Source organism: Macaca fascicularis, chromosome 10, assembly GCF_037993035.2.
Source record: "Macaca fascicularis isolate 582-1 chromosome 10, T2T-MFA8v1.1".
NCBI lineage: Eukaryota > Metazoa > Chordata > Mammalia > Primates > Cercopithecidae > Macaca > Macaca fascicularis.
Genome location: NC_088384.1, coordinates 118,631,604 through 118,655,192, shown reverse-complemented (window position 1 = coordinate 118,655,192; position 23,589 = coordinate 118,631,604). Strand labels below are relative to the sequence as shown.

The 23,589-nt window shown below is 57.9% G+C and overlaps 1 long non-coding RNA gene across 1 annotated transcript; it reads right to left on the bottom strand.

Moving 5' to 3' along the window:
• Positions 1-15,570: 15,570 nt before the first annotated feature.
• Positions 15,571-17,913, bottom strand: LOC141407802 (uncharacterized). The gene is made up of 2 exons (XR_012418437.1): positions 17,778-17,913; positions 15,571-17,430 (listed from the first exon to the last, which is right to left on the bottom strand). It is a non-coding gene; the product is annotated as an uncharacterized lncRNA (long non-coding RNA).
• Positions 17,914-23,589: the final 5,676 nt, after the last annotated feature.

Genomic DNA, 23,589 nt, shown 5'->3' with positions numbered 1-23,589 from the left:
AGGCATCTGAAGGATGGATTCTAGGCTGTGTGGGCCCCGTGACCTGAAAGGGAGTGCATTGGATAGGCCTGGTTCTGGTTAAGGGTGGAGAAGGCACCCTGAGCCCAGGAGGCTGAGTGGATCACAGGGGCACCTCAAGAGGGAAGCTCGATTTTAGGGTGTGGCCCAGCCTTCTCTCGGGGTTGAGCAAATCCACAGTTTTGAGAACACGGCTGAAGTGCGGGCACACACTCATACACTCATGCACACACTCATACACTCATGCACACACTCACCGCCATGTGCACCCTGAAGGCTCACTCTTCCCAGCCCCAATGGATGACCACATCCCCTGCCCCCTGAGGAGGATCCATGCCCCTTCCTCGTGGCGAGGACCAGTGTCCCTTCCCCCTGGGGAGCACCACCGTCCCATCTGCCTCGAGCCCTGTGTGTCCATAGCTGCTCCTCACTGTGCAGGTGCCCAGTGGCCCTCTTCCATCATTCCCATCCTCTCTGATGAAACCCAGACATCACTTCCACCTGCTCCTCCTGGGCGCCTCCCGCTAGAATGTGGGCCACCGGGGGGCAGTGGCCCCGTCTGTCTATTCTCTGAGCCCTCCTGGAGGCCAGGGCTCCCGTATCCTAGTGAGGGAACTGGGACACCAGGAGGCCAAGGTGAGTCCCAAGCACACAGCTGAGAGCGATTGGGGGTGTCCGAACCCAGCCTCAGCAGAGAGAGGGGCTGTGCTCCAGGCTGCCTGTGGACTGCTCACATGGGGGAGGCCACTGCCATGGGGTCCATGCCCGGCCCTGGGCAGGCATGGGGGCTGTCTGCAGCAGCTGGGCTGCCCAGCTGCCAACTGGCCTGAGGACTGCACCGGAACGTGCCTCGCTGCCACCCAGCCCTGAAGTCAGCCCTCCCAGCTCGCTCTCTGCAGGGCCACAGTGGGCAGAGTTGGAGGCCCGCATATGAAGAGTGCCTGGGGACGTGGTGGTCCCTGGCTCCAGAGGTGGGGGTGTTGCTGATCTTGTAGGAGCCCTGAGCGCATCTCCTCAATAAGCTGGGGCCAGACCTTGGAGGCAGATAGAGAAGCTGTGGCCAGGGAAGAATGAAGTAACCCCCCAGGCATTCCCAGTCTTTACTGCCATGGCAGAGCTCTGTTTAGAAACAAACACCATTTCTCCAACACAGCACACACACACACAACCGCGAACACACACACACGCACACCAGTTCTCCAACACACACACACAACCGCGAACACACACACATACACGCACACAACCATGAACACACACGCACATATGCACACCAGTCCTCCAACACACACATACACCCACATCACCCCTCCAACACGACACACACACGCACACACAACCGTGAACACATACATGCACACCAGTCCTCCAATATGACACACACACATGCACACAACCATGAAAACACATGTACACATGCACACCACTCCTGCAACACAGCACTCACACGCACACACATGCACACAACCATGAGCACACACACAAATGCACACCACTCCTCCAACACAGCGTGCACACACACAACACACGTGTGAACACACACACACATACACACACATGCACACCACTCCTCCAACACACACACACACACGCGAACACACACGCACACATGCACACCACTCCTCCAACAACACACACAACCACAAACACACATGCACACAACTGTGAACACACACGCATGCACACCACTCCTCCAACACAACACACACACACAACACACGTGTGAACACACACACACACATGCACACCACTCCTCCAACACACACACACACGCACACACATGCGAACACACACGCACACATGCACACCACTCCTCCAACAACACACACAACCACAAACACACACGCACACATGCACACCGCTCCTCCAACACAGCGTACACACACAACACGTGCACACACACGTGGGAACACACACGCACACATACACACATGCACACCACTCCTCCAACAACACACACAACCACAAACACACAGGCACACAACTGTGAACACACATGCATGCACACCACTCCTCCAACACAACACACACACACAACCACGAACGCACACACACATGCACACCACTCCTGCAACACGACACACACACCACACACGCACATGCAGACATGCACACATACACAGATGTGTATGCAAAAGCACATACATGCACATGCATGCACATGCAGGCAGACACACAAGCACACACGCACACATGTGAACACACGCACACACATTGTGCCCATGCTGGGTGCTGTTCCTCCTGGGGTGTGTCTCACTCCGCCATGTGCATGGCCCCTGTGATGGAGCCACTTTCACTGGGGCTCAGCTCTGGTGGGGGCCTGGGGCTGGTGCAGGTGCCTCCGTGGGCTTCCTCTGAGGGCCCCAGGATGCACCAAGGTCATAACACAGAGCCCTCCTCGTGTCTGCCCGAGCCCCTTCCGACAGTGACAGTGGGGGCCAAAGCGGGGTTGGGCTTTCCCTGTAGTTCCCGCTCACCTCCCCCAGCGCTTCCCCCCAGCCCCCGTATGGCCTCTCTGCCCAGCTTCCCAACACCCACAGGGAGCTTCCCCAGCTTTTCTGAGCGGCAGGGCTGTGGGCTGCCCTCCTGCACCGGACCTTGCTTCAGATGCTGAATGCCACCAGTCCTGCAGAAGAACCTAGATCCCAGCGGGGGCCTCGAACACGCGTGCCTCGGGGTTCTGTGTGCACTTGAGTTTGAGAAATGCCCTTGGGGGGTAAAGGATGGGACAGCAGGTCAGAAGTGGGTAGGGCAGCCTCTTCAGGAGTCTTCAGTATCGAAGGACAGCCACCTTCAGAGTGGTCACAGCCCAGAGCTCTGATGCACGCAGTGCAGGAAAGACAGCCACGTGGGTCTGGCTGCCAGTGTGCAATGCACTTGGGGACATGGGAACCCCAGCATGCAGGGGAAGAGGGGACGGGGTCCATGCCCCACACTTTGCTGACACCCCGGGCTGCTGCTCAGGGAAGCAGAATGAGGGTCCTGCCCTGAGCTTCTGGGTGGGGAGATGTCACCCCTGCACGTGCGGCCACCACATTCAGCCCCACGGGGGCCTGGGAGTGCCAGGCAGGGCACCCGCAGGGTCAGGAGGCAGGGTCAGTGCATGCAGGGAAACGTGAGGGCACGGGGGCCAGCAGGCCCCTCCTTTCAATGGGGGACCCTCAGCAAGTCCCTGGGCCCCCAGGTCCCGGTTTCCATGGGTCTCCCGAGATCCATCAAACAGAGGCAGCCCCTCCACCTACCTATGTCCTGCCTGCCCTTTGCCTGGCCTGAAGCCCACCCTACTCACTTCCTGTCTGGGTTGGCCTCTGCTAAATTATTCACCGGGCATTACTAGGGCAGGCCCTGCCAGAGGAGGCTGGGTGAGGCTCTCCTGGGCCGCATCCCATCCCTCCACACTCCCTTAGTCATCTCTGGCTCCAGCTCGGAGATGGCTGCTAATGGAGCCATGTGGCCGCCTCTCCCACGGCTGCCACAGCCAGCCCGGATCCTCCCTCTCCCGCAGCCCCTCTCTCTGATTGGAGTCCTCACGCCTGCTGCCTGCTGGCTCTGGGGCCAGAGTTCTGTGGCACATGCGCTGTGTCCAGCAGTGCTTGGCACAGTGTTTGCAAACACAGACCCCAACCAGTCACCGTGCTGATACCCAAACCCCATCGTCAGTGGCATGAAACTGGGGGAGGTGCGGTGTGCTCCAAGACTCACCAGGCTGCAGCTGCTGATACCTTTGCTTTGTTTTCCCAAAAAGTGCTTCCCAGGGGCCAGCTTTGTTTTGGGGTTTGTGTGTACGTGTGTGTGTTTGTGCAAGGGGGTTTGCACTGGACCTGCAAGCGTGCACGCCTGTCTGTGCATGTGTTCACAGGCATATGCATATGGGTGTGAGAATGTGTATACACACGTTTCTGTTTGTGTATGCATGTGCTTGTGTGCACGTGTCTGTGTGCATCTGTGTACATGTGTGTCACATGTGCAGTATTTTACACCCAACACAGCTTCCACTGCCTTCTGACTCTCTTGTGCATGGCCACACTCCCACATACCCAAATGTGGGTGCAGGCCCAAAACATCGGGACTCGCAGTGCCGCAGGCCTGGGTCCGCCTTGTTCCGAAACACGGTTTTTGGCTTGTCTTCACTTGCCGCTTCCTGGCTTGTTCAGCCAGGGACCCTCTCCCCTGTATTAGGGTCCCCCCTAAATCTTTGGTGCCAGTTCCTGTCGAGAGAAGGGTCCACACATCTCCAGGGTCTGTGCCAGCCCTGTCCTGACCCAGTTCCTCCTGGCAAAGCAGAGGATGTCTCCCCAGACCCCCCCAGCCCAGGCCCTCAAATTTCAGCCGGCAGCGCACGCCCCGTTCAGTTCAGGCTGGCTGGAAAAGAAAGCGAGCAAAGGGGAAGGGCTGCCCACCCAGGGCTCACCTCTGGGCTCGCGGTTCCAGGCCTCGGGGCAGATGGTGTGCCTGCCCCCTCGTGCCCTTGCCCCGCTGGGCAGACATTGGCTGTGGGTGCTGGGCAGCTTGTGGGAGGAGCTGGCCTCTCCCCAGTGCACGGGTGGCAGGAGCTCACTGGTGAAGTGCTGGGGAGGGGACTCCAGGCCGACTTGGAACAACCCCCCTGAGGCTAAGGCTGAGCCTGTGAGGTCGGGACCACTGCACTCCCAGAGGCAGAGCTGCAGCTTCAGGGCTGGCCGCCTGAGCCCTCACTTCCACCATAGACTCTGACCCTCTCCACCTCACACGGATACCTCTCGGCCTCCTGTCTGGTCACCAAGGTTTTATTAAAAGAAACCTCATTTGGAAGCCCTGGGGAGCTGAGAGCTCTGCAGGGAGGTCTTCCTATGAGCGAGGGTTTCCTGAAACAGAGCGGTTAAGAGGGAAGCCAGGTGGACAGGGGACGCTGCAGCCTCCAGGCTGCCCTGGCACTGGGCCTCTCCTGGGAGGCAGCTCCAGGGGCTGCAGGGGGAGGAGCTTAGGGCCAGGGTGGGTCCTGTGCCTGATGCCTAGACAGAGATCTGGGACCACCAGCCATAGCTCCTGCACAGGCCAGGGGTGGGCAGGTACTGTGGTGGGGGCTCAGCTCCTAGCCCTGTTCGCACCTCACCAGCACTCAATTATGTGGCAAATATTCCCGATTTGGAGCCTTGTCCTGCCCTCAGATGTCCCCCACTACTGGCCATTTTCCCACAGGCTGAGTAATTCTCACGGGGATTTTATGGCTGGCAGCGGCCATCCACATGTTTCTCTCCTATTAGTGGTCACAGGGACTCAGAGTCACAGGGATTCAGCTTGTCCAGCACCCACCAAGATACGCCACCCAAAATGGGGCTTGTCCAGCACCCACCAAGATATGCCAGGAGAGGGCTGGAGTTTGAAGGGTTTGGCGGGTGTTGGAGCTGCCTGGGCTGGGGTCTGGAGACAGCCCGGTGGCCGCGTGGTGGCCTCACAGGTGTGAGCACTGCAGCAGGTTCTGCTTCCCAGCTCCAGAGAGCCGGGCGCCGGTCTCTAAGCAAGCTCACTCCAGTGCCTGCCACGCGATAAACCCCATGACACACCACGGATCTGAGAGAGTCCCATGAAAGGCCCCAGAAGATGGATTTTATGTGTTCATTCTTATTGGGAACCCTGATTCACAAACCCTGGTAGCTTTGTAGGAAATTGGTTATTCGCGCCCAGAATGAATCAGTAAAGCCTCCCCACGTCAGTCACCGTCCGGGAAGCTGTCGCCTCCGTGGCCGCAGCACTCTCTGCCTTGGCAGGCAAGTGGCGTAAAACATTGCCTTCAGAGTGATTTACAGACCCAGGCCAGGCCAGCCCACTGCCTGCCTGGGATCCGTGCTTCGGGGAATAGGCACAGACCCCAGAATAGGGCCGGCTGCAGGTCCAGAGAGCACATGGGCCCCCAGGGCCACAGCAGCCCCTCAGCTGCTCTCCTTGGTGCTGAAAGAGAGCCTGGCAGCAGAACTGCAGACACCCGCAGCAGAGACGGGGTCCCCACCCAAGCACCCCACAGGCCTTCTCGGTGCCCGCGCCCCCCACCCAAGGACATCTCTGGTTGTGAGTTTGTGGTGTGCGGGGCTGGCTAAGTATTAGGAGTTCACTCGCCCCGGAGAGACTCCCACCAAGAGAGGCAGGAGTTGGCACACTGATTCCCAGGGTTCTCAACACCCAGGGGGTCCCTCTGGATCTGAGCTCTGGTTCCCCAAGTGGTCACTGGCTCCCTAACTCGCTCTCTGTCACCTTCCCTCCCCCGGGCCTTGTCTGCCTGTGCCCACGCTGCACCACAGCTGAGAAGCCCCAAAGCGGCCCACTCTGATCTTACACCCAGGAAACGTGACTTACTGGGCTGCAGTGTTCTAGGACACTCTGCTCTAGGAGGGGCTGGAGCAGAGCCCCAGCTGCTCCACATGCTCCTTTTTATCTCAGGGGCTTGCACATCCAGCATATTCCAGTTATTCTTGAGAACCACAAGCAAGAAAGGAGGGAACAGCCGGGCCTCCAAGGACCGGCCACCTGCCACTCACTCATGCTACCCCTCTCCTTCCTCCGGTCTCACCTCCCCACCATGCACCCTGCTTGCTGGAATCACCTCCCGTATAAACCCTGTGCCCCAAACCCTGTCCCAGGGTCTGCTCTGAGGACCTTGAAGGAAGACACCAGCGTTCCCCACTTACAGCAGGCTTGGGGCCCAGACTCAGGAACAGCTTTGGAGATGGATGTCACGCCTGATTTTCTGTTGGGAGAATCCCTGCCTCTGCCCTCTGGCCTCACAGTCCTCAGGTGTTGCTGGCTGTGCCGGCCGGGGTCAACCCCAGCTCTCCTGTGGGAAAGTCTGACTGAAGCAGATCTTTCCGGAGCATGTGTCCCCAGAACACTTGCCCCCACCAGATGCTCCAAGAGCTGTCTGGGCAGAGCCGTGCACGCTGCCTCTCTGGCTCCCCTGCAGGCTGGGGTATGTACTGCCTCCCTGGCCGCCCTGAGGGCTGGGGTATGTACTGCCTCCCTGGCCGCCCTGAGGGCTGGGCTGTGCACAGCCTGAGTGACCAGCACGGAGGCTGTGTGACTGGCACCAGATGTCTCCGGGAAGAATTTACCAGAAACCCTTATTTATTTTCTTTCTTTTTCTTTTTTTATAATTAGATACTGGAGCTAGATGCAGTGGCGCACGCCTGTAATCCCAACACTTTGGGAGGCTGAGGCGGGCAGATCTCCTGAGCCCAGGAGTTCAAGACCAGCTTAGGCAACATGGCAAAACCCAGTCTCTACAAAATATACAAAAATTGGCCAGGTATGGTGGTGTGCCTGTAGTACCAGCTACTTGGGAGGCTGAGGTGGGAGGATCGCTTGAGCCCAGGAGGTGGAGGTTGCGGTGAGCCGAGATCGCACCACTGCACTCTAGCTTGGGCAACAGAGTGAGATCTCATCTCAAAAAAAAATTAGATACTGGGTCTCGCTATGTTCCCCAGGCTGGTCTCTAACTCCTGGGTTCACGCAATCCTCCTGTGTTGGCCTCTCAAAGTGCTAGGATCACAGGCGCGAGCCACTGCGCCCAGCCAGGAACCCTTATTTCTGCTAACGCCTGTGAGCTCGTGGCCTGGAACCTGTGCCCCTGAGGCCCATGGTGCGAAAAGCTTCCTAGCAGCCCTGAGCTCACCTAAGAGGCAAACTCGCTCTCAGCAGCTGATTCCGCCATGAATCTAAGCATGAAGTTACCGAAGTCAGTTTCCACACTTCATCTCAGGAACACAGACGTGACATCCTGGAAGCAGGGGGAATTCAAGGTGTCCTCATTCATCGTTCCAGAGCCCACAGCAGCCCAGGACGTGCAGGCTGCAACCGTGAATTGTGTGTGGATTGCTTTCCTGAAAGAGGCCCTTCTGCAGAGCTGCCAGACCCAGGGGCGGGTGGGACCTGCGGCCCTGCCAGGCTCAGCCACCTCTCTGCCTGGGTCTGAGCTTGACCAAGCGGGTATCACTGGAGTGTGCCTTTGTGGAGCAGTGCTCTGGGGCTCAGTGCGCCACGCTGGCTCTGACGTCCCTGTTCCACAGAGGAGAAAAACGAGGCCCCGAGAGGAGCGGCAGCTTGCCCAGGTCACATGCTGGAAACAAAGCCGGGCCCAGCCCCAGCCCCTGAACGTGTCCGGCTGAGCTTCCTGAGGAGCAGTGTCCACATCCACACTGCACCAAACCCTCCTGCAGCCGGTTCTCACTGGACAGACAGTCACCATGTCAGGGCGGGTGAGCAGCCACCCGCAGAGTGTGTGTGCCACGTGAGGGACGTGTGTGGATATGTGTGTGTGTGTCACGTGAGGGATGTGTGTGTCAGGTGAGGGGTGTGTGTGTGTCACATGAGGGACGTGTGTGGATGTGTGTGTCAGGTGAGGGGTGTGTGTCACATGGGGGACGTGTGTGGATGTGTGTGTGTGTGTCACGGGAGGGATGTGTGTGTCATGTGAGGGACGTGTGTGTGTGTCACGTGAGGGACATGTGTGGGTGTGTGTGTATCACGTGAGGCATGTGTGTGTGTGTGTGATGTGAGGGATGTGTGTGTGTATGTGTGTCTTATGAGGGATGTGTGTGTGTCTTATGAGGGATGTGTGTGTGTCTTATGAGGGATGTGTGTGTGTCTTATGAGGGATGTGTGTGTGTCTTATGAGGGATGTGTGTGTGTCTTATGAGGGACATTTGTGGGTGTGGGTGTGTCACATGAGGATGTGTGTGGGTGTGTGTGCATGAAGGATGTCATCCCTGTTCCGTGGCCCAGACATGCCTCACCTCACTCAGCCCTGTGCTCCAGGAAGGTGGGTCCGGTCCCATGGCCCCAGCTGGCACTCCTCTGTCCCCTCCCATCTTGGGGTTTAAGCGCCTCCATCTGTCCAGGTCCAGCTGAGGAGCTGCCTCTCCCAGGGCCGTCCCCAATCCCCAGGGACCACTTCCCTCTGACCGCCCTGAGCACACATCTTCACTGGCGGCATTTGTCACCTGGAGACAGTGACTTCCTCTCACGAGAAGGGGAGCCCCTCGAGGGCAAGGCCTCTCTGTCCACGCACCCCACAGCTGTCTCACGCTGGACCCAGCACGCAGTGGGGGCTTGGTAAGAATGGACTGACCCGGGTCTCTGAATGAGTGAAATGTAAATGTCCACCTTGTGAGTTGGGTTTTGAGTGTGGGGCTCCAGTTCACACCCCTGTTGGGTTAGCCCAGGGCAAAGCCATGGTCACCCCCAGAATCAGCTCCACCGCTGGCTTGTCCTGAACACACTGTACCCCAGACGGCACCTGAGTCCCAGGCAGCCAGCAGGTCTGGGGACAGCCTGGTAGGAATTCCCCTGCTCAAAGCTCCTTTCCATCATTTGGGCCTCATTTTATGTGTTCCTTCCTCCAGGAAGTCCTCCCTGACCACCCACCAAACCAGGTAAGCAGCGAGTTGCTTCTCCCCTCAAACTCAAAGCCATCTTTGGCTTTCTAAGCCCCAGTTTCCTTGGGTCCATCATGGCCAAGAAGCACAACATGAGATGTGCCCCCATCGTGCCCCAACACTCGTGCGGACAGTCCGGGGGTGAGCTGACCTCTGCTGAACTGTGTGCACCAGGGCAGGTGCTGCGTCTGCTTTGGGTTCCCACCCTGTCTGAAGCTAACGATGCTGGATCTTGGGCCTCCTTGCCAAATTGGACAGAAAATCTGTCCTAATTCTTGGGAATAATAAGGCCCTTGGAATCTCTTTGCTGTGGAACTTGAGAGACCCCCTCCCCCATTGCCACGAGGGTGATGGTCACTTATGTGTCCACTCGGCTGCACCACGGTGGCCAGCTATTGGCCACACACCTGCCTCAATGCTGCCGTGCAGGTGGTTTCTGGCAGGATGAACACTTAGCAGATTTTGAGTTAGGCAAGTGACCCTCCACCATGGGGGTGAGCCTCGTTCCAGCAACTGAGGCGTTGAGAGCAAAGACTGAGGTTTCTGGAAGAAAAGGGGATTCTCCTCCTCAAGATGGCAACGTGGAAGCCGTGCTGAATTTCCAGCCTGCTGCCCTGTGGAATTCGGACTCAGATGGCAGCATCAGCTTCCCTGGACTTCCAGCCAGGTGGCCTGCCCTGCAATTGCCAGTCTCCACAATCATGTGAGCCAATTCATTATAACCAGTCTCTCTTATTCTTGATAGATAGATAGAAAGGAAGAGAGAGAGAGAGAGAGAGAGAGAGAGGAAAGAAAGAAAAAGAAAGAAGAAAGAAAGGAAGAAAGGAAGAAAGAAAGAAAGAAGGAAAGAAAAAGAAAGAGAGAGAGAAAGAAAGAATAGAGAGAGAGGGGGAGGGAGGGAGGAAAGAAGGAAGGAAGGAAGGAAGGAAGGAAGGAAGGAAGGAAGGAAGGAAGGAAGGAAGGAAGGAAGGAAAAGAAAGGAAGAAAAAGAAAGAAAGGAAGAAAATGGATGGATAGCTAGCTAGCTGGATAGATGGATGGATGGATAGATAGATAGATAGATAGATAGATAGATAGATAGATAGATAGATAGATAGATGGATAGATATATAGATGGATATACATAGATGGATGGATGAATAGATAGAATCAATAGATTGATTCATAAAGACAGAGAGAGGTGGACATGGATCCTACTGGTTCTGTTTCTCTGGGGAACCCAGACTGACCTAGCTGGTCACCTACACTGACAAGCAGACTGGCTGTTCAGTCAGGATTGGCTGTGGCAGGGTCTGGTGCAGTGTGGATGTGGCCACTGCTCCTTAGGAAGCTCAGCCAGACATGCACAGGGCGTGGGGCTGGGCCTGACCGTCTCCAGTATGTGACCCGGGCTAGTTGCTTCTCTCAAACTCAAAGCCATCCCTGGCTTCCCGAGCCCTGGTTTCCGTGGGTCCCTCATGGCTGAGAAAACACATGAATTCAGAGGGAAGAAAAGAGCTGAGAACTGGCTCAGAGGCAGAGGCCACCCCCCCAGCCTCTCGTGTCCCACCCTGTCCTCAGCGACGGGGACACAGAGGTCAGAGAGGCCCCTGCCTTCTTCAAGGTCACGGCTTGGAACAATGAGCAGTTCTAAAATTCACACATGTCCTTCTCCAGGCTCCCCAGCTGCCCTTCAGAGTGCTGGATTTCTCCACCTTTCCACCGCCTTTCACCCCACAGTCTCTCCCGTCGGGCTCCTTCCTCTCTGTCCCTCCCTCAGCGGGAGATGGGATGGATCCTCCCAGCCTGGCAGCTACAAAGGCACAGGTGGGGGCGGGGCCCAGGCCCGCGTGGGGGGCTCCATGTGACTGTGTGTGCTGAGTTCCTCTAAGAGGCCTGGGGGCTGGGCAGTGACTGGCGTGCGCCCCAGAGTGCGGGGACGGGGGCTCGCCTCTCACTCCATGCCCAAGTTCCTGGGTGAATGCGTTCTGGGCAGCCTGGGTTTGTGGGTCTGCGTCACAGAACTTCAGATCACACCTAGGCTGGAGGCCAACCCTGACTGCAGACTCGGGGGAAAGTCCCGAGCGCTTTCTTTTTAAACAGCTTTGACATGTGCAGCAAATAAGAGTTGAGTGAGGGATCCGCAGTGCCCTTGTGACGTCCTCCCGGAGAAGGGGCATTTACCACCCGCGCGGGCTGGGTTCCTGGCCACGCCTGCCTACCTGCTGGCCAGCCTGGGGGAGGCTCTGGCAAACCCAGGGTGACTTGGAAGGGGGCGTGGAGGGGCAGCTGGATTTCTCCCGACCTGGGATCTGTACCTCCTCTCCTGAGATTTGCTTTCCAAAATTTCTAAATAAGAGCAGCCCTCACAGCTAGTTTAACATTCCCACCATCAAGAAAAGTGCGGAATAAAACCAAACCTACTGACTCCTCCTGCCCCCGCTCCCAAACAGCCTCACTCAGCAGGTTTCTCCGAAGCCTTCAGAGCAGTTTTCATTCAAACTCGCATGTAATTGTTGATGCTTTAAAGGGAATTGCCCACAGCACATACCACACAGCCTCTGGGTGCACTCAGGCCCAGGGGACGCTCGCAGGCCTGGTGTGGGGTGGGGGGCATGCAAGCCCGGGGGGTGAACGCAGGCTGGGTGGTGGGGGGGGTGCGCGCAGGCCCAGGGGACGCATGCAGGCCTGGTGTGGGGTGGGGGGCATGCAAGCCCGGGGGGTGAACGCAGGCTGGGTGGTGGACGGTGGTGGGGGGGTGCACGCAGGCTTGGTGTGGGGTGGAGGTACCTGGCGTGGGGTGAGAGGGCATGCAAGCCCAGGGGTACACGCAGGCTGGGTGGGGGGGTGCATGAATGCATGAAGGCCCGGTGTGGGGTGGGGGTACCTGGCGTGGGGTGAGAGAGCATGCTAGCCTAGGGGGTGCACGCAGGCTGGGTGGCGGGTGGTGCATGAAGGCCCAGCATGGGGTGGGGGACACGCACGCCCAGGGGGTGCACACAGGCTGGGTTAGGGGGTGCACGCAGACCCTCTGCAAGTGCTGCAGCTGCTGCTGTCTCTGGTGTGGCTGTGCCGAGATTTACTCGCCGAGTCCCCACTGTCATTGCAGACACCAGCCGGGGGAGCCTCTTCAGCCCAGGAGCTCCCTCCTAGGGGTGCGTCCAGGCAGGGAGGGCTTGCCCGGGAGGAGGAGGCGGCTGGGCCTGGGCATCCACAGGCCTCAGGGTCGGGGTTGAGGAGGGACTAGGCTTCCCCACCAGCCCCATGCAGAGCTCCCGAGGTTGACCGGCCCATCTCTCCCTGCTGCAGGGAGCTGAGCTCCATCGTCCCTCCCCTGTGGACAGCCGGCGAGGACGCCTTTCCCGCCATGCTCTAGAGGTCACCTGCTCAGCAGGGGTGCCAGGGCCCAGCCAGACCCAGGCTGCAGGGGCGCCGTCCTCAACCCTGGTAGTACCACCTCGGCTCTCACCCCTGCTACTATCCCATTCCTGGAGAGCTTCCCCACTCCCAGATCCCACCGTCATTGGGGTCCCCAGATGGCTCTCTTCTCCCTGAGCCCCCCCACCTCCCTGCTCCACAGCAAACCTGCCTGTCACGTTCCCACCCCCACAAGGTGTGGAACCTCGAGGACAGGTGCTGCCTCAGGGACACAGAGCCATGCCGCACACCACCCCACGGTGCCCACACAGCCTGAGTGAGGCACAGGGTTGCCGGGCAGGGGCTCCGCTGGCACTGGGATGAGCTGACGCTGCCCCAAGGGCCCTCCCCCTGTGGCAGGACTGGCGTGAACCTGGCTCTGTGCGGAAGCCCCCCGTGAGGATGGGCTTGGCAGAAGCAGCCCCCTCCCCATGTTGATGGCATTAGCCTGAGGCTTCATTTCGTGGAAATCTCTGCCAAGGGCTGTGGATAAAAGTGAGGTTAGAAGAGATAGACAGAGACAGGAGAAGCCTCTCCTCTCTAAATGAGCCCAAGTCCTCCACGGTCCCTTCTTCCCCCCGCAAACCTCAGTCATGAGACAAAGGTTGGCAGGGCCCACACCACCGCGGGGTCTTGTCGAGATGCCTGGGAGACGCGCTCAGAGGCAAGAGGCCCAGTTCATGGAAGCTGCCAAAATGGAATAAAAGCAGCTCCAAAGACTTTTCTTCTCCAACTCAGCTCGAGGCCAAATCACACCACCCAGGGGAGCCCCTGAAGGTTGAGGACATGAGGGTATGCAGTAAGCAGGGGGCTCCGAGGGTGTCCCAGCGTGTGTGCATGGGGGACGGGACCCTGCAGATGTCCCGGAAAGGGACCGAGGCCATGTGCTCAGGGGCCTCCCAATAAACACCCAGACAGAGGGAGACAGAGACAGAGGGAGACAGAGGGAGACAGAGACAGAGGGAGACAGAGACAGAGGGAGACAGAGACAGAGGGAGACAGAGGGAGACAGAGACAGAGGGAGACAGAGACAGAGAGACAGAGACAGAGGGAGAGGGAGACAGAGATGGACAGAGACAGAGAGACAGAGACAGAGGGAGACAGAGACAGAGGGAGAGGGAGACAGAGACAGAGACAGAGGGAGACAGAGACAGAGGGAGAGGGAGACAGAGACAGAGGGAGACAGAGATGGACAGAGACAGAGAGACAGGGACAGAGGCACGGGGAGACAGAAACAGGGAAACAGGGAGACAGAGACAGGGAGAGACAGAGACAGGGAGAGACAGAGACAGGGAGACAGAGACAGAGGGAAGCAGAGACTTCAGGAAGAAGTGATAGGAAGAGGAAGGAAGGGAAGAGAGCACAGCGGGGGGTCAGAGGTCTGAGGGCACTTGGAGGCCCAGGTCCAGCCTCTCCAACTGTCAGGTGGAGGCTGGCTGCCTGGTGGCTGTGTGCTGGTTCTGGAATCTTCTGCCTGAGTTTGAAGCCCAGCTTAGCCATTTCATGGCTATGTGACCTCGGAAGTCACGAAAGTTGCCGGAGCCTCAATATCCTACCGTGTACAATGGGCTAGTAACAGTGACCTGCACGGAAGGATCCCCATGGAGGCGGAGTCTCACACACTGGGCTCCGGGCCACAGGCCGTGACGCTGCCACTCCCCTGGGCCCTCTTCCACTGGGCCGTCGCCGTGCACTCTGAAGGACACCCCTGCAGACCTTCACGTGTGCAGCAAGCCCACGGCCCGCCCCGGCAGGAGGCCACAGGTCAGGCTGTGGAGCAGCGGGCTTGCCTGAGCTGCCCGAACCCCGCCTCGTGGACCTGCCCCACTCTCCTGTCCCCCGGGAGGCCCTCGGTGCTGACGGGCACCAGACACCGGGGGAGGTGCTGGAGAGCCTTTTCAGGGCAGGTTGGGTGGAGATTCTTCTGGGTTTCCCAGAAAAAATTAATTCTGCCAAGCTCCCTTGTGAGCTCTGCAGCAGGAGACCGTGCTGACACCCCCTTGGATGACTGCAGCCAGGGGTGCAGTGCCAGGCTTCCTAGGGGTGCTGAATCCACCTGGCTCGACGCAGCCCTCAGGCTGTGGTGTTGGGGCCGGGAGCGATGCTCAGGAACGCAGCGGTGTCTAGAATTTATTCCAGCACTTTCCAAGGAAAGAAATTAAGCAAAATCCTTAGGGGGCAGTAATAATAGCAGCTACTCTGGGTGCCTGCTTTTGCCAAGTGCTGTGTGCCTGCCTGTCCCAGCTTCCCTGCAAGGTGACAGGGCTGCCGCATCCATTCTGCAGATGACAAAACCAAGGCAGAGCTCAGAGCACCAAAAGAACAGCTCAGGGCCTGTTGCTGGGAGAAGAGGACCAGCCTGAGCTGCAGCCCCTTTCTTGGGCTGCCACTGCCAGCGGCCCAGAGCTTTCCTGTGCTCTGTCTCCGTGGGGACACCTCTGTGCACAGCCTGCAGCTGCCTGTCTGCTCAGGTAGATGCCTGGCTGGGCCGAGCTCTCAGACTCCCTCCTGGACACACGCGGGGTGGAGGCGGGGCCTACATCAGGTGCCATGGGGTGCTCAGGGCCTGCAGGCCGGAGGTATATTCCTTGGCGAGTTGCATGTCACCCGGGTCCCCAGGGACCGGGCACCAGCCCCAGCCCTGCTGCCCCCCAGCTGCCCTTGGGCGAGTTGCTGTCCCTTGCTCCTCGAAGGCAGGACAATGCCAGCTCCCGGGAGGACGTGTGTGAGCAGCAATGATGTAGCCACAGGGTGATCATTAGCATGTTGTTATTAATTATTAACATATCAATACAATTAATATGATGCTGCATTAATAATTCATGTGTGGGAGCTCTAGTCTGTGGAGGGCATATTAGAAGCCTGGCAGCCCTGTTTTCAGACCAGGGAGTTCCCGAATACACGGAGTCCCTATGTTAACACCCTCATTCCAAATTGCACCCGGGACCATTAGCGACTCAACAGTTTAATGAACTTGCTGAGGCGCATGACTTAACTGCCCTCATCTTCTAGCTCCAGGCTCTTCAGATGTAACTGATTCTGTCCTCGTATGGCCAGAGACTCAGTTCCTATGGACTCAGAAACACAGAGGGGAGAGCCTTCCTGACCCCCAGCCGGGGTCTAGGGTCTCCTGGAAGCTTGCCATGCTGGGGTGCACCCACAGGATCGTCCCCATACTTTGATCCAGCCCAGGGCTCACTGAGGGGCCAGGAGTCAGCTGGGGCTGGGAGTGAGCTGCGGCTGCAGGGAGCTGTCCACAAGCAGGGTCCTGGAAGGACCTCATGGCCACTGTATTCTTGCTACTCTGCTTCGTAAAAATGGCGTGTGCACTCTACCTGGTGTGGGCCATGCTTCCTGGGCAGGTTTCCCACAGGTGCAGAAGGTAAATGTTGTGCCCAGGGTCCCACATAAACCAGTACCCAGGCCTGAGACAGACCGGCTGCCTTCCCGGCCTGAACCGTCTTTGGGGGTCCTGTCCAGTGTCTTCCCAAACCGAGAGCTCTTTGCACAGGATGAGAAGGACTTTCTATGTAGGGAACAGCCAGGAAGGAGAGGCAGCTGTGGTGCTTGAAGCATCACAGAGGCTGACCCGGGCGCACTCAGGAGGCCTCTGCCACATGTCGGGATCGGCACTCCTCCAGCATCTCAAGGGCAGGCACTCCTCTGGCACCCCCTGCCCCAGACTCCCCACCCCACAACTACCCACGCCAGGCTGGGGGAAGAGCAGAGGTGGGGACTAGGGGACTGCAGCCAGCCTCTGCCCAGGCCGCATGTGCAGGTGGCGAATGTTGATGTCTTTCAACTGCATGGCTCCACCTGACCCTCCCATGAGGCAGTGACAGCAGGTTTGAGACATTGGTGGCTTCTCCAAGGCCCCACGCCAGGACTTTGCTGAAGGGCTTCAGACCTGAGACCCGCCGCCTGTGGCCTCCAGCTAAGGGTGTGGTGGGGGCTCACAGCGCTGTCCTGGACTCAGTTTTATCTGGTGCGCACCATGAAAGGGCTGCCCCACATTTAGACTGGGTTCTGTGAAGGGGTGTGATCTGATGTGGCACCCCCGGCCCACCTCTCACGGAGCTCACCTCCCTGCGGCTAATGGAGTGGGTGCGGGGGCGGCGGGCTGCAGCGCCCACAGCATGAGCTCATCCAGCTGGGCTAATTCACAACAGAGAATGCCTGCTCTCCCAGGCTGACAGCAGTGTCTGACAAATGAGAAAATAAGACACTTCTAGGAGCCATTTCCTCCCGCTCTTGGTTCCGGGAATGAAAAGAACTCTCTGAGGTGCTGATGGGCTTTGCTGCTACTGCTGTGCGGTGTGTCCTCAAGTCACAGCTTTGCTCTCCTGAAAGACCCCACACATCCAGAAGGCACCACCCCGGGCCCCGTCAGGATGCCCCTGCGTGCACAAGAGAGTGAGAGAAGACGCCAGACCTGAAACTGCAATTCGGCTCGTTCTGAATGAGGCTTTGGCCGTGGATGTGATGGATTGATGCGTGACAGGCGCACTTCGCAAAAAAGAAGCCATGAGCAGAGGTGCCTTATCCACAGAGCGCCACGTGCAGCCTCGCGTCCAAAGGATGCAGACAGTTTCCTCACCGCTGCATCCACCTGCTGGTGTGAAAGGCACGGAAATGCTCCACCCGGAAATTCCATGTGGGACTGGGTCTCCCCGCCCCACCCCACCAAGTGCTTTTCCAGCAGGGAGAGCTGAGGAACGGGGTTCCCATGGCGGGAAAAGCCTTGGATTTGTCAGTGAAACAACATTTTTATGAAATCACATTTGCCATTTGCTTTTCTCTGAGATTTTGAGTTGGAGCTCCCTTTGTCTCTCTCATTGTCCCTGGCCGTCTCCCAAGAAGCTTACTGAGGAAGCTTCACTCAGGTACGGAGGCCCTGGAGGGCCCCTCCCCCATGCCCCTGCCCATGAGTCACAGCAGGCACACCCCCCGGCCCCGCACCTGGGTTCAGTCTCCACTGAATGCAGCCTTTCTCCCAGAGGTCTCTCTCGCTGTGTCCACAACACAATCCTGGAAAATGTGCAAAATTGACTGTGCAGAAGTCAAATCCCAGATGCTCACCCAGCTTGGTTTCTCCTCCAATGAGGAAACGTGTATTACGGCTGCTATAAAGATCCGCCCTCTTTGGGAAAGTGTCCCCAAATGTCTCAGCCCGTGGTCCACGGCATCATGACTGCCTCACATGCCTGTCCTCTGGGCAGCTCGGGCAGCACCAGCCTCACCTCCAAGGCGTTCACAGCGCCTGCTTTCTGTCGCCGGTGTCGGCACTCCCGTGTTTCTGTTTTCACTTTTAGAAGTAAAGTAAGGTTAGAGCACAGGAAAGCAGCTCACCACCCACTCACCACTGTATCGAGATGGTGGGGCTGTGGGAGTCGGCCCACCAGGTGGGAGGGCAGTGCACGGTGGGTGCTGGATGCTCATGCAGGGCCTGGCATCAGCACACTGCAGTGGCAACCGTGCAGAGTGGCCTCATTCTGCCTGCCCAGCATCCCTCCTCCTTTCATTATCAGGTCCCTCATATCAATTTGGGGAGCCTGGGTAGTTCTAGGGGATGGCTTCCTCCCACCCCAAGTGGTCAAGTGACCCAAGCCTGGCCAGCGAGTGTCCATCTTGGGACCTTTGCTGGGTTTCTTGAAATGAATCTCTCTCACGCTTGCTCTCTTGGTGTCTTGTTCCCTCTGTCTCTCTCTCTCTCTGTCTCTTTCCCTCCTGTCTGTCTCTCTCTTTTTCTCACTCTGTATCTTTCTCTCTGTGTGTCTCTCACCCTCTGTGTCTCTGTCTCTCTCTGTATCTTCGTCTCCCCCTCCCTGTCTCTCTCTCTCTCCCTCTCTCCCTCTCTGTCCCACCCAATTAGATACATAAGCCTGAAATCTCAGCGTCCACCTGTGCTCCGCCTGCAGACAGCCTGCCAGGAGTGAAGCCAGCCCCAGGGAAGGTGGAGCTGAGCTACGGAGAAAGATTTCTGATGACATGGTTTGGGTTCTGGATCCAGCCCTATTTTCAGACCTCTTGGCCACATAAGCAAGTTGATTCGTCTTCTGAGTTGACTTTCTATCCCCAGCCAACCCAGCATGGCAGGAGTGACAGCAACCAGCCCCATGTGGCTCCTGCAGCCCGGCCTCTGCCCACTGCACCCTGCAGATGCTGAGACTCTCGAATGCCCATCAGCAGGACAATGGTGTCATCACAGAATGGAGTCCTTCTCTGCAATGAAAAGGAACAAAACCTACAGAAACACACAACAGTGCAGATGAGTCTTAAAATGACGTTGAAAAACACCAGGCACACAGCCCACACATTGCATGATTCCATTTAGAAAGTTCCAGCTGAAGCAGATCTGATCCATGCTGGCCAGTCCATGATTGCTGGGCCAGAGGAGGAGGATGACTGCCAAGGTGTATGAGGGAAGTTTTTGAACTGATGGAATGTTCCAGATCTTGATTGTGATAGTGGTTACATGAGTGTAAAACTCAACATTTGTTAAAACTCTACAAACTTTACACTTAAAATCTGTGCATTTTTTTGGTATGTAAATTATACAACAACCAAGCTGACCCTGAGAGAGCATGCAGGACGTGGAGTTCACCTGATGAGACACCCCTGGCCTGAGACAGGATGATCTGAGCTGCAAATACGATAATAATTGCGGTGGATTGAGACCTACCAAACACGTTTCGGTTCATGAATGCATAATGATACATATTTCTTTTAAATTCAAAGGCAGTCACCATTTATTAACTGACCTGATTACAAAAATAAGCGTGTAGACCTGAGTTCACTGTGCTAGAAAGTCTGCTGGTCTCGTCTTCCCAGCTGCCAGTACCCCCACCTTCTACAAAACGAGTGGGCGTTTTCTTCATTTCACCTGGTGAGGAGAACTTCAGCCCACAGGAGGTAGTTTGCTTCTTTGAAGCGTTTTCCAGCAGCGTAGATCTGGTGAATCAGACCCTCCACGCAGACGATGCCGTATTGACCGGGAGCTCCAGCAGTGGACGAGCGCTCTTCAAGGCGGCCCGCTTCCTTTCGGTGTTGCTGGAGCCGTGCCCGGAGACCTGCTCCTCTACCGACTTCGTGTTTAGGCCCTCCACACAGTGCGGTGTCTGCTTCCACCGTCCCCCGCACGTTCACTGAAGCCTTGCTGAGATGAACAGTAGTGCCCTTGAAGACGCAGTAAAGGTGAACAAACTGCAGGCCCACACCGGGGACCCCTCTGCTCCCGATGGCCAGGCCAGTCTGGGCTCCCAGGTATGTACAAGTTGCCTCTGTCCTAGTGCCCCAGCGACTCGGATCCCAGCTCTGGGCTCTGTATTCCTTGTGGTCGTGCAAAGCTTTCTCATAACTCAGCTTCCCCCTTGGGTTTCAAAGCATCTTTTTGGTAAAAACTCCTGTCTCAGGCACCTGATCTTCAGTTCTGTGAAATCCTTCACCGCTCCATAAGGGGCTTCTGGTGCAGCAAGAACCTTCTCTTCCCTTCGATGCCATCCACAGTTCCCGCTGGAAAGGGGCATGCGCGCACAGTGGTAGTGACCAAGCCAACTCTCAGGAGGGCTTTGGGGACCCGGTGCATTTTCCTGAAGGCAGCGACTGTGGGAGAAGATTTGTGCCCTTATCCTGCTTCCTCTGGACAGTGGCACTGGGAGTAAGACTGCTTGGAGGAGAAGAGTTTCCATAAAAGTATCCCAATAAATAAGTGAAAAAGAACTTCCAGGCTCAGGACATCACCATCTTGCAACCTCAATGGATTAATGACTTGAGGCACAGAGCAAGCCTGGCCACCCTCCATGGCACCCTCCATACTTGTGTATTATTTTAAAATAAAACAGTTTTTATAAAATCATTCCAGGAGCGCACAGCCCTGACCTGTGTCCTCCTAATGGGGGGACACAACAGAACCTGGGGTCCTGGGGAAGGGATGCAGCCTGAGTGGGAGGAGTCTCTGGGTCCAGCCACCAGCACACAAGAATCTCAGAGGACAGAGGAACAGGCAGAACTGCACCAAGAGGGCGCCACCAGCAATCCTGATGCAGGACACACCTCAGGCCAAACGACCTGGTCCTTCAGCAGACACATTATAAAAAAAAAAAAAAAGAGTGACAGGAGGGACCTAAAGACTGAAACAGACTTGAAACATTTTTAAAATCAAGCTGTTATAAAAAATTAGGCAAAGCCAGCAGGGTGTCGTGGCTCACACCTGGAATCCCAGCACTTTGGGAAGCCAAGGTGGGTGGATCACCTGAGGCTGGGAGTTCGAGACCAGCCTGGCCAACATGGTGAACCCTGTCTCTACTAAAAATACACAAATTAGCCAGGTGTGCTGGCCCACGCCTGTAATCCCAGCTACTCGGGAGGCTGAGGCATGAGGATCACTTGAACCTGGGAGGTGGAGGTTCCAGTAAGCTGGGATTATGCCACTGCACTCCAGCCTGGGTGATGGACTGACAGTCTATCTCAAAAAAAAAAAAAAATTAGGCAAAGCTACATCATAGTATTTAGAGGGGAAAAAAAACACAAGGAAGTGATTTCTACAAACGAAGGGCACTGGTTCCTTTTGGGCGGGGGCGAGGCCGTAGAGGCACCTGGAGGAGACGGTGCAAGTCCAGGTTTTGGCATGGAGCTGTTCCACAGGGTAAGTGATGAAGCCGTGTGTCTGCTTTGAGGGGCACCCTCCATACTTGCATATTATTTTAAAATAAAACGGTTTTTATAAAATCATCCAGAGTGTGGCTCCTGCCTCAGAGCCGGGACGCTCAGCACAGGGGCCTCTGGGGCAGGGGTTACCAGCCAGGCACAGCATTTCCACACCCTGGCTGGGATACGGCCTCTTCTCCTCACTGGCGGGGTGACTTGCGTGTGGCCACCTGTGCCTCAGTCTCCCCATCTGCAGAGTGGAGAAAACAGCAGGACCTGCCCCTCTGGCTGCTCAGGGAAGGGCAGACTTCAGGTGAACTTGGAGCCATGGCTGGCTCGCATTGCTGCTGGTTCGTGGAACAAATGGGGCAGGTTTGGGTCTGACCTGTCCCCACACCCCCAGCTCCCAGCACAGTGTGGCTGGGCGCAGACACCCAGCGGGCATCAGTAGTATGGACGTCACTCAACTCGGCCCTGCCAGCATGCTGAGTGCAGCCCGGTCTCCACATTGTTGTAAACAAATGACAATCAAAATGAGCTCAAAAGACAAAGGAAGATGCTCCCTGCACCCCCCAGGAGGGCTCTTCTTCACTTTAGGGAGACCCCAAATTCCCACAGTCCCTGCCTTCTCATGGGCCCTGCCTTCTCATAGGCCCCGCCTTCTCATAGGCCCCGCCTTCTCATAAGAAGAGCTGTCTTCCCACAGGCCCCACCTCCCCACAAGCCTCACCTTCTCACAGGCCCCGCCTCCCCACAGGCCTCACCTCCTCACAGGCCCCGCCTCCCCACAGGCCTCACCTTCTCACAGGCCCCGCCTCCCCACAGGCCCTGCCTTCTCACAGGCCCCGCCTCCCCACAGGCCTCACCTCCTCACAGGCCCCGCCTCCCCACAAGCCCCGCCTCCCCACAGGCCTCACCTCACAGGCCCCGCCTCCCCACAGGCCTCACCTCACAGGCCCCGCCTCCCCACAGGCCTCACCTTCTCACAGGCCCCGCCTCCCCACAGGCCTCACCTTCTCACAGGCCCCGCCTCCCCACAGGCCTCACCTTCTCACAGGCCCCACCTCCCCACAGGCCCTGCCTTCTCACAGGCCCCGCCTCCCCACAAGCCCCACCTCCCACCGCCCCACAGGCCTCACGTTCTCACAGGCCCCACCTCCCCACAGGCCCTGCCTTCTCACAGGCCCCGCCTCCCCACAAGCCCCACCTCCCGCCTCCCCACAGGCCTCACCTTCTCACAGGCCCCGCCTCCCCACAGGCCTCACCTCCTCACAGGCCCCGCCTCCCCACAGGCCTCACCTCCTCACAGGCCCCGCCTCCCCACAGGCCTCACCTCCTCACAGGCCCCGCCTCCCCAAGGCCCCGCCTTCTCACAGGCCCCGCCTCCCCACAAGCCCCGCCTCCCCACAGGCCTCACCTCACAGGCCCCGCCTCCCCACAGGCCTCACCTTCTCACAGGCCCCGCCTCCCCACAGGCCTCACCTTCTCACAGGCCCCACCTCCCCACAGGCCTCACCTCCTCACAGGCCCCGCCTCCCCACAAGCCCCGCCTCCCTACAGGCCTCACCTCACAAGCCCCGCCTCCCCACAGGCCTCACCTCACAAGCCCCGCCTCCCCACAGGCCTCAACTCACAAGCCCCCCCTCCCCACAAGCCCCGCCTCCCCACAGGCCTCACCTCACAGGCCCCGCCTCCCCCACAGACCCCACCTCCCCACAGACCCCATCTCCCGGCAGGCCCCACCCCACCTCCTGTCTACAGGAACTTCCACAGGGTCTCACTGAGGTGCCAGGGCAGAGGGGTGGTGAGAGGCCATGGCTTTGGGGAGGGGAATATAGAGGGAGGGGGAGAGGAAGGGGGAAGTACAGGGTTCACCTGGGAAAGCCCAAACAAGCCCCCATGTGACTGCCTCATTCTGAGCTTCTCGGGGAAGCTCCCTCAGCCACCTCCCACCCTTCCCCCTGCCCCACCTCAGGGACCCAACCCTCTCCCTCACTCAGCCTCCCTTGTCTGCCTCAGCTCGTACCCAGCCCCTTCTCCAAACTGCCTGCATCCGCTGCCAGAACCCTCTGTTGGCCCCTAATCCTACTGACGGGCGGTCTCACTTGCCGCAAGGCATTAGGCG